Source organism: Eumetopias jubatus, unplaced genomic scaffold (assembly GCF_037043125.1).
Source record: "Eumetopias jubatus isolate StellerSeaLion01/CBP00866 unplaced genomic scaffold, mEumJub1_p1.0 scaffold_5, whole genome shotgun sequence".
NCBI lineage: Eukaryota > Metazoa > Chordata > Mammalia > Carnivora > Otariidae > Eumetopias > Eumetopias jubatus.
This window is the reverse complement of record NW_028274811.1, coordinates 29,091,121-29,102,607: the sequence shown is the minus strand read 5'-3', so window position 1 is coordinate 29,102,607 and position 11,487 is coordinate 29,091,121. Positions and strand designations below refer to the sequence as shown.

General features: G+C 49.5%; 1 pseudogene; it reads left to right on the top strand.

Annotated features, from left to right (window-relative positions):
- The first annotated feature begins 289 nt into the window (after positions 1–289).
- On the top strand, positions 290–790 carry LOC114209525 (large ribosomal subunit protein uL15 pseudogene; annotated as a pseudogene).
- The last annotated feature ends 10,697 nt before the right edge of the window (positions 791–11,487 follow it).

Below are 11,487 nucleotides of genomic sequence, written 5' to 3'. Positions count from 1 at the left end.
AATTTACTGATGGAAAAACAGGCTTGGAGAGGAAGTACAACTTGTCTGAGGCCACACAGTGGGTCAGGGACAGAGCCAAAATTACAACTCACACACCATGATTCAAGGGCCATGCTTTTTCTATGTCTAGAAAATGCCAATTTGTACTGATCGAATCTCAGCTTCCAAAATGCCAGTCCTTGTTTTCAAGTAGGATCCTAACTCTACCACTATCCACAGATAAGGGGCCAAAATCCCTCACACTCCTTCCTCCAGTTAAGATTTAAGGATGTCTTTTTCCGTCTGAGCTGCCGACATGCCATCCAGACTGAGGAAGACCCGGAAACTTCGGGGCCACGTGAGCCATGGCCACGGCCGCATCGGCAAGCACCGGAAGCACCCAGGAGGCCGGGGTAATGCTGGTGGCATGCATCACCACAGGATCAACTTCGACAAATATCACCCAGGATACTTTGGAAAAGTTGGTATGAGACATTACCACTTAAAGAGGAACCAGAGCTTCTGCCCAACTGTCAACCTTGATAAACTGTGGACCTTGGTCAGTGAGCAGACACGGGTAAATGCTGCCAAAAACAAGACTGGAGCTGCTTCTATCATTGATGTGGTGCAATCGGGCTACTACAAAGTTTTGGGAAAGGGAAAACTCCCAAAACAGCCTGTCATCGTGAAGGCCAAATTCTTCAGTACAAGAGCAGAGGAGAAGATTAAGGGTGTCGGGGGCGCCTGCGTTCTAGTAGCTTGAAGCCACATTTGAGGGCGTTCATTAAATGCTAACAAGTGCTTTCAAAAAAAAAAAAAAAAGATTTAAGGATGTGTCCCAGGCCACCCCAGGAAGCAGCCAGTCCCTCAAGGGACAAAAACTGTCCTCACATTTGACAGCTATCAGGGATTTGGGATCCCAGGGAGAACCCAGGAATTTCCTCTCCTACTTGCATGGCCAGCCTGGAGATGAGAAGGCCACTTCCACCTCTGACCTAGCCCCCCACTACCACTTCCATCGATCAGTTTGCTATCCACCATGGAGCAGTTCCCTCACCTACTGCACCCCCAGTCATTACAGACCCGCATGCTTCAGCACGTGCCCTGTAGCACATAGTCAAGGTCAGAGTGGGGAGATTGGGCACGTGGCCCCAAGGGGAAATCTGCTCTTCCTCAAATGGGCTGGGCTTTCTGGGAACTGCCTCACTTAGCTGGCCCATTTGCAGACACTCCTGACCAACTAAAGAGTTCTCCTCCTGGTGAGAAAAGGGCTATTGCCCTAGACAGCAGCTGGCTCCCCTCCGACTTGAATCAAGCACTGATCTTCATGGCTGGTCCTAGTCAGACTGTGACCACCACCATTAGATGAACCTAAAAGATAACAGCAGAACTTTGCCACTTGGGCAGACATTCGTGTTCTGCCTGATTTACATCCTCTATAGATAAAGAGGCCATAAGACTTAGCTTCCAAACCAAGACAGTCTTAAAAATAAAAAGGGTACTCTTAATACTCACACCAGGATTTCAGGCATGAACCACAGATGTTCCAGGCAAACCTGGCATATTTCATCCTAACTATGGCAACAAGTCTGCTGTTTCTAATGGCCCTGAACACATCTCTGAGCTTGGCCCATCTTCCAACAGACTCTCCCAACTGCACATCCTCTACTGCCTGGCATTTATAAAACTATTCCCAAGCATTTCACATCCACATAATACTTTTGTGAACTACAAAAACAAGTAATCTCCACATTAAAAACAAAGATAGAGGCATGGTAAGGTAAAGAGATGGCCAAGATCCTACAGAAGTTAGTGGCAGAGATGGGACGAGAACTCAAATTCCCTGACTGCAGTCCCGTGAATAAACCAATTCCATGTCCTTTCTCCACTGTCCACCAGCACTGATTTACATAACGATCAAAATAGAAAAGGGCCCTTTTTGAAGGCACAAGATGAGCTTCCTCTAGGAACTAACAAGTCACTATTCAGTAAGAAATCCTGAGCTAAGGAAATTGCTCTTTTTATCTAATAAAATTTCCAGCGGGTTTAACTTATTTCATATAGAAGCAGGGAAACATATACACTCAGAGATGCTTGTATATCCCTCTTCCAAAGGTAATGACAGAATATGTAATCTATACTTCTGTGATCATAGCAGATCTCATTCCATAGTGTTGTGGGGGGCTGGGTCTTTCCTCCTAGACATGAGAATTAGGGCTATCTTCATCACTGTTACGCTCTACCTCTTAACACGGGGCCTGGCATGAGCAGGGGCTCATGAAGTTCATGAGTGGGTGGATGATGGATGGAAGGATGGCTGAGTGCGTGGATGAAGGAGTGCATATACAGATAGGTACATGCATGGACATATGCATGCCTGCTTGGAAATGATTTGGTCTCCTCTGATGGGGGATCAGCTATATTTACAGATCTATCAGAATGTGATTAAGTAGGTCACAGTTAAGTTTGACCTTTGACATCTACTTTTTTCCCACTGATAATTCAAGTGCTATCGTGCAAGAAAAGAAGGGAAGGTAAGGCATTGGAGAACATCCTAACCCAAACCAGTGGGTATGGTGAACACAAGAACCTGAGCCTCTGAGAAGTAGCAGCTTTGAAGGCAGCCAGAGGGCAAGAGAAAGAGAAGCAGACTAGCTGACTTGTTGGACACTTAGAGGTCCTGGGGTCTAGGCCAAGTATGGGAGTGGTCAAGGCAGGACACATGGTCAGGGTCGGGGGCAGGAAACATGGGGAACTGAAAAGAATTATGGGCTTCACCAGCAAGGAATTCTAATTCACTCTCTCATGAGCCACAGTGGTAATTTCATCCATTTTATTGTTCCTCTGAACTATTAAAAGCAAACTAAATACACATTGAGGCAGCTTCTCCAGGCCTGGAAATTCTCTCCTTTAGGGTTGGGGAAGTTTGTTCAGAGACCACAGAAACAAAGGCACCTCAGATGGTGATGTTTTCTTCTAAGGAACTTCCTTACCCATCTTGTGTGGAGTACACACCCCAGTGAAGTTTCACTTGCCCTGGGAGAGAGCTTGACCTGTGTACCTGGGAAGACAGAGGAACCCTGGGTGTTTGGCAGTCAAAAAGAGCTGGCATCCAGTTCAGGGTCTGCCACTCATTAGACAGGGACCCTCAGCCAAGCCACCTACCTTCTCTGAGCCTTGGCTTCTTACCTGTTAAACCACCCTGACACTGCTGCTGGGTCATAGGCCTGGTGAGGATGTAAAGAACCTGCCATAGAGTACAAGTGGCCACCTGGTGACTCTGAAGTGCTCTGCACATGGACAGTGGTGTCATCTATTTAGAGGATTAAAAATCACATATGGTTTGCCTGCAGATAAATGTTTCTCAAATACCTTAAAGATTTTATTTATTCATTTGAGAGAGAGAGAGAGTACTCAAGGAGAGGGGGGAGAAGGAGAGTGAGAGAAAGGTAGACAATCCCAAGCAGACTCCATGCTGAACGTGGAGCCCAACACAGGGTTCAATCTCAGAACCCTGAGATCCTGACCCAAGCTGAAACCAGGAGTTGGACGCTTAACCAACTGAGTCACCCAAGCATCCCTTAAATATTTCAAAAACTGAAAAACGAAGTCAGATCCTAGCAAATATCATCATTTCTAGGGCCTCACATTAATTTTGAGTTTAACCCAAATTAACATATTCCCCAGCTTTGTCAAGATGGACCTATACCTCAGACTACCACCCTCAGAACTGAAAGTATGAACATTTTATGTGGAAGAACAATGTAGGGCTGTAGAGTATGAGCCAGCACAAACAACCAGGTTTCAGTCCAGACACAGGCCTGGGCCTGACTTAACTGCATGTCAGTACAATTGCAGTGTAAAGGATTTTGGGCCAGTCTACCCTTGCCAAAAGGCCAGATTTTTTTCTCTCCCTTAGGGCTGAAGTTGTTCTCACAGCTCTCTGCAGTGGCACTGCTTAGGAGAGAACCTAGCACATTTTAGGTACTCAATACATGTTTCTTGAACTAAATCTGAAACCTGAAAATAATATGGTAATTTGTGAAATGCTGGCTTCAAACAGCCACCTTCTTTTTGAGAACACCATCCCAAGCCAGGTGTCCACCTCCCAAAACTGCACCTTCTGTCACAACACAGATTTTTTTCTGTTCATTTCTGGTGCTGTGGTAAAATCGGCATTCCCAAGGAGCAGTCAAGACCACACAGAATAGTCTCGCTCAGCACGAGACTTTCCACTGGCACCAAACTTACAACAAATTTTCAAGCGCAAGTTCACTGCCACTTTCAAAGATGTGTGTTTCAGGATGGTCAAACTCCAAGCAAGGAAGTTGGGCAATGACGGTGAAGATGACATTAAGCGCTCACGTTTCTGAAAGCGAATACCAAGGTAAGCTCAACCCAGAGTATCCACTGTCTCCATGGATACCTGCATCATCTCTGCAGGAGAAGGGCCATTCAGAAGAGAGACCCAGGAATAGGTGGACCCTGCCTAGTGTTTCTCACTGGACATGCCAGCCAGAAGAAGGCCACCAACCAGGCAATTCCCAAACCCTCCAAACCAGATCCTCACGCTCAGATCTAGATAGGAAGCCTCAGATGTTTCCAATCAAGAACTCCCAACCTTTCAAAGGCACACAGTCCTCATCATTTAGAACCTATCTTGTAAGGGAAGTGAGGTCTGGGAGGGCTGGATCCTGGTATGAAAGAACAGTCTTTGTTTTATATTCTTCAATAGGATTTTTTAAAATTATAAAGTAATTCATGCTCATTGCACAAAGGAGAATACAGAATGTTATAAATAAGAAAATAAAACCATCCAAATTTCCATAACATAGAGACAATCATTAACACTTCTATAAATGCATGTATGTATGCATGGTGTGTGTGTATATATATAATATATATTATATATATAGTTAGAAGCATCATGTACATAATTTTTGCATCCCACGGTCCTCACCTAAAATTACTTAAAAGCATTTTCCAATGGCGTTCAATGTTTATATTTCATGAACACCCACGTAGCCTTTACTCTGCACCAGAAACTATTCTAAGTGCCTCATGAGCATTAACCCTCATAGCAGGCCTATGAGGTGAGTATTATTATCATCCCTCTTTGCAGATGGGGACACAGAGCAGGCAAGTAGCAGAGCTGGAGTTCACACCCGGCTGTCTAAGTCCAAAGGCCGTGCCCCCTCAACCACCATGCTGCACTGTCTCTGCAGCCTTTGGAAACCTGACTTTTTATGACTCCAGAATATTCCAGTTGGGTCTCCTGTGATTGGAGCAATGCCACGTTTAAGACCTCAAAGTCCCTTCCGGCCAAGGTCCTTTCAGCTCTCTGAGTTTGTTGACTCCAGGAAGAGGATCCTGGCTATCAGTGCCTCAACAGTTGACGACAAGCTATATATAGCAAAGTGGGAGAAACACTGCCAAAGAAACACCCATTGTAAGAGCATTAGCTCATTGACCCCTGCCACCCCCACCCCCCCAGACTCCGGTACCCAGGGAACGGCTGCTTCTCTTATTCGAGCTCAAGCAGGCTGCCTCATTCACCTGAGCTTCACTTTCTATCACTAACACAGGGCACTTTCACCTGCCTGACAGGATGTTGAAGAGACTTAAGGAGACAGCTAGATGAACCTGAAGTACCTGGCCCAAGCTGGCCCAGGGCTGGGTAGAGTACAAGGCTGGTTTTTGGATTTTGTTTTTTAACATGCTTTATTTATTTATTTTTTTAACATACCTTGATTTACATGGATATCCACTCATTCACTGGGATGGAAAGGACAGACTCTGGAGTCAGACAAGCTAGGACTGACTCCCGGCCCTGCCATTTCCTAGCTGTGGGACTTTGGGCAAGTTTCTTACCCCCTCTGAACCTCCTTTGCTCATCTGTGTTATCAGGCATCATAATGGCAGCCACCACACAGACCACCGTGAGGATTAGATGAGATAATGCATGCCAAAGAATTTAGCATTTACCAGGGACTCACTAAGTCATGGCCCTTCCTACTACTTCTTTGCTCATTTTCCACATTCTCTGCTTTCCCCTGTATCCATTTGTTTCTCTGTCAAGGTGGAGCCCTGGAAGGGGGCAGGGGAACCGCCAATCAGGTCTGAGTCTGTGACACAGGAACCCTCAAGCAACAAGAATTGCAGGGAGGTTAGAGACCTGGTCACCCTCCACTTCCCTTTTCCACTTCACGGCTCAGGAGACCTGACCAGTGTGCCTGGCCGCTGGCCACCACCACTGTCAGAGAGTACTACTGGGTCTTTGAAGGCCCCTTCCAGCACCCCAGAGAGTCATTAGCATCTGATTTCTAAAGGAATCAACCTATTCCTTGAAAGGAAAACACTCTGAGAAGCTTGGTCCTGCTCCTGGGGGCTGGAATGCCCGTTTCCAAAGCCCCTGTCCTTGGTTCCTGCGTGAGGTATGCAGGAAAATGGCTGTCACCACCCAGCCTGCCAGCAATGCCAGTGATAAGGCTCCCCAAGACTTTGAGCTGGTATGCCCCGCAAAGACACTACCCTCCCCCACCCCTAGCTCCAGGGAGGGGCAATCTGGAGGCAGGGCCAGGCTTGCTGGGAGGCAGGCCTGCCTCTTCAGTATTTCCACTCAGCCCTCGGGCTACAAGGGAGGAACAGGACACTCCTCAAAGCCAGCATGGTAATTGCAGGAGGCATTAAGCTTAATTAGGCTAATGATCTGCCTGAAGTCATTCACCCTCAACCTCCAAAAAAATGTCTTCAGAAGAAAATCCCATAGAAGCTGTGGGGCTTGAAGGGTGCAGGTGGAGGCTTAGGGCGCTGGTATCCGGAATTCCTAAGGGGCCTCCAGCATGGTCTCAGGAGTCTCAGGGCGTCAGAGCTAACCAGCTAAATCTATACCAAGAAGGGCAAAAGGGGGAACTTCTCAGCCTCAGTCCCAAGCCAGGATCTGGGCCTGAACTGGAGGCTAGGGGGTCTTTTCTGGTTTCCCTGTGAGCCTATTTGACTTGGTCAGTGGATGTCTGACCCAGGAAACCGTCGTGCCCAGGCACGTTCCCACAGGTTCTGCGGGTTTAGTTTCTCCAGCTGTCTGCTCCCTACAGCAGTGGCCTCCTGTCTGCCAGGGTGACTCTGTGTAACCAGCCAACTGGGAGACAGAAAAACGTACCAGTCTGAGTGAAATGGTTCCTCACTCAGAAAACTTCATGCGAGGCTACAAAGCCCAGCTGAGAAGGAGCAATCCTTTGCAACAAGGAAAAAAAAAATCTATTTAGCAGCTAAAACGGAATCCTAAACCCCATAATTCAAAAGCCCCGGGGAGTAGAGATACCAGCGGCCAAACCCTTGTGCATAAATGCCTTCCTGGAACTGGGGCGTGGGAGAGAATCTGGAAGCTGTGTCCACCCCCAGGTCTGCAGAAGTCCACACACCTACAGCAAAAATGTCACTAAATCAAAACCCACTCATCCAGAATTCAGGACAGCTGGGATAAGGAAGGCTCAGTTCCTCCCTTTGTAATGGTTTACGGAAGGCACATTAGTGAACACAATTGTGGGGGAAATGCTTAGCCCTACTGAGTCTTCCTGATCCTCTTAGTTGCACATATTAGCACACAAGGAGCTAGGCATAAATAGCCCTACTTTGTCCATCAGAGATGATTCTTGCCGTTAGAGACTCACTTTGTTGGCAGTGGGCCCTAGCTTTTATACAATCTCTACAAAAAGTAAGAGACGGGCAGTTTACGGATTGGTGCCTGCCATGTGCTAGAGAGGAGCGCTAATCCTCTGCTCTCTGCTAAGTGGCAGGCCCAGGGCAAGGTGATTGACACTAAGTCACCCCTCACAATAAACCCCGGAGGGTAGATGTTGTTAACCCATATTTACAAAAAGAAGAAACCAAGGCCCAGAAGTATTGCATAACCGCTGAGGTCACTGAGCAAGTGAGCACACTGCTGGATTCAAGCTCAGGTCAAAGCCTGTACACACACGGCATCCCCAGGAATTCAACAATGGAGCTTCCTTTGGCGCAGCTGGGCGTTCACCGTGGCAGCCGTGTGAGGGATACGGCAGGGCAGAAGCCGGGGCAAGTCCAGCTGGGCAGCCCACTGTCCCCACAGTCCAGCGGGAGATGGCAAGGGCCCAACAGAGGCAGCAAAAGGGTGGGAGCACACTGGAGGGAGCTGTAAGGAAGTGAAGAGCTTCGGGAGAGAGGGCAGCTTCTTCAAAGACTGTTTAAGCCCTGGGGTTGGGTCAAGAAGGGAAGAAGAACCACACTTTCTCCTACGAGTATAGACAAGGTAAAGACAAACACTTCAAACACACATGACCAGCTCAAGGATAGAAGAACTTGTCCCTGGAAGGTTCCCAGGCATGCCCAGGAAGGTGGAAATTGAGGAAAAGCCAGACTCCCCAGGCACGGCAGCAGGAGGTGCTTGGGGGAGGAGGCAGCCCTCAGCAGTGACAGCCTCTCACATGGACATAAAACACCATGCAGAGTTCTTATGAGGTCCTCTCCCCCCCCCCCGCCAGAGCCCTGCAAGGACGCTAAGCAGCCAGACATTGTAACTGCAGATAGAGACCTTGGTGTCTAGGGCCATAAATGACTTACCCACCCCAGGATGGGTGGCCCTAGCCAGTGGTCAGAACTTCCTGAGGTCACTCCCTCCCCACTGCCAGCCCTTTGCTCTCTGGTGTCTTCTTCTGTGGTTGGGTTTGTGACTTCCCACTTCTGTGACCAACTCTGTGAGGCCAGGGGAGGGATAACTGTTCATTCATCCAGTCAGTCAGCCAGTCAATAGACACTTGAGTGCCTACCATGTGCCAGGCACGGTGTTTGGTGCTGGGATATGACACTGAACACACAGTCCCTGCAGGGGAAGACATTCCAGACAAGGATTGCAGGCAAGGAGCACAGAAGTAGGGGCTACAAAGGGGAAGGAGCAAGCAGAAGTTTGGTCAGGGAGATAGCATTTGGGCATGACTTTTCGCAGGTGCCAGCCTGGGAAGAAAGAAGAGGTGCTCCTTCCCACCCCAGCCTCTCCACCTGAGGGCGTGCAGCTGGGTGCCAGGTACACCTCCTCAGAGGACCCTGGCACCATTGTCCCTAAGCTGAAGACCCTCAGATTGACAAAACGACATCCTCAGGGCTTGAACGCTGGGCAGCAGAGAAGGCAAGAATGGCGACACTGCCCACGTGGAGAAGGAGGCCACGTGACTCATCTACTCGCCTAAGCTGTTCCACTTGGAATGTTCTGGCCATCACCAACTAGGCACCAGAGCGTAAAGGCCCTGGAAATGCCTCATCTACCTTATTATTTTAACCTACTTTTAATCAGTCAAAGACCACACCCAAAGACACAGTTCCTAGCATGAGAAGCTATAATGAGGCCAGCAGATGGAGCCTTGACAACTCGCACACAGCACAAGCGCTGAGTGATATATTGAGCCCGGAGGGGCTTGGCCAAGGGAGAAGGGAGTACGCAGACATACAAGTGGATTCTTTCTTAGATACGTTATGGCACAGACAGACAGGAATAGACTCCTCTTCCCAAAGTCATTGCCATGTACTGACTTCCCCAAAGTTGCCTAGAGAAGCAGCCCCATCCTGGGCAAGCCTGTGAGTGCTAGAGGCCGGGACTGAGGCTGTGCCCTCTGACTTCTAGCTCCTTGCACAGAATTAGCCCAAAGTGGCAACAAGGAATATTTTCTGGACAAAATTTTCGGGGTAAGGGATGACAAGCAACTTATCGGGCTAGCCTGTGCCCTCTACAACTAGAGCGGCAAGAGCACCATTAATACTGGCAATATTGGATGTGTCCTCCCAGCCTCAGTTTCCCCAGCAGCCCATCCTGCCTCCAGCTGTTCTGGACCCTCATGGGTGATAAGTGGCAAGAGTACCTGCAGACCTGGGCACAGCACAAGAGAAACCCCGTCTGTGCTTGGTGAAGAAGAAGAAAGGAGAGCAGTAAGTGGCTTGATTACAGCAAACCCCCAAAGGCACCCCACCAGAATCTAGTGGGAAGGGGGGCACCGCTAGTAGCCATCAGGTCTAGTAATCCAATCAGTCAGAAAGCCCAGGAAGGATGTGCACAGACATATAATCAGATAATGTTCCCCAAAATGAGAAGCAAGCATGACCGTCCATGTGGAAGCTCCTGGCCATCCCTGTGCAAGAAGGATCCTTCCCAAGTTCACAGTCCCTTTGCAACCATGGTTCTACGGGTGAAATTAATAGTAATGGTTACTGCAACTCCACCATATCTTCTCCCTCTCCCTGACCCAGGCCCCATCTGCAGCCAGCTTTCCCCTGAGGGCACAGCTTCCCCCTGGCCTGCTTGCAATGGAGGCTACTCCTTCTGCCCTGGCAAGTGACTCCAAGCTATCTTCACTCCCCAGAGCTGCTTCCAGCCTACCCTCCTCTGCCCGCACCCGAAGCTCCTGTCCATCTGAGGCTTTGCGGGCTGGTCCTCCTCTCCTTAAAGCGGTCACCTGCCATCCACGCCCTTCACCCCCCCTCACTCACGGCGAACCTGTGCGCGGGCCTGCTGTCCTCCTCCCAGGCCATCTGGGCTCACCTCAGCCTCTAGGGGTGCCATCAGTCCTGACTTCCTTCTCACTGGTGGCCCTCGCCCGTACCCCAGTCCAGGTACCCACACCCATACCCTGCACCCTGTCATTCCCCAGACTCGCTCCATCTTCCAGATCATCAACTCAGACACCCCACCTATTGACCACAGGCTCCAGGCCTCCAGCCCTCAGGGCACTTCACCTTCCTGGAAAGCCCTGACTCTGGAGCCGCCCCTGACCTAGACTCGGCCACAGAGCCCCACTGGTAAGCGGTCTCACATGAGGTGCCTGTGATCCCCCCACAGTCCTCTGCGCCAAAACTCCCCACGGCAGCTCTTCTCACTCTCTTCTCTCAGACCTCCTCACACCACCGCCCCCTTCCTTCCAGCTGCAGATTCATCCCCGCATCATGGAGAAGGTATCCTATTTTCCATTCAGCAGTTTCTGATTTAATACCCCAAATATGTGTGACTGACTGTCCTAGGCACTGGCGAGATAGCAGTGAACACAACAGATAAAAGTCCCTATCCTTGCAGCCGGCAGCCAACTGGGTGGAATCAAACAGTTAAAAAGACGAATAAAGCAAATAGTATGTGACAAGTGCTAAGGGAAAATGCTAAGAGTGAGGACAGAAACTCCTAGACAAGCACGCCCTTCATGCCTGCCACCAGGGAAGGCACCGCATGGTACCTTGGCCTCCTCAGGGCCTGCTGCCCCCAAATCTCTGTGGCTTTTCCCAGCCCAAGGCTAGTTCCACCCCTGGGCTCTGGGTCCCTCTCTCCTCACTGCTGGGGGCACGGGTCTCCATCCCACCTCTTGCCAGTCTCCCACTTCTCCCCCTTCCCTCTGCCTCCCTCCCCCAAACATGCTTGGGTCCTGCTCACTCATCCAGAAACCAAAGAAGACACAACTCTCCTTCCACCCATTTCTCCACCTTCCCCCAACCTGGTGC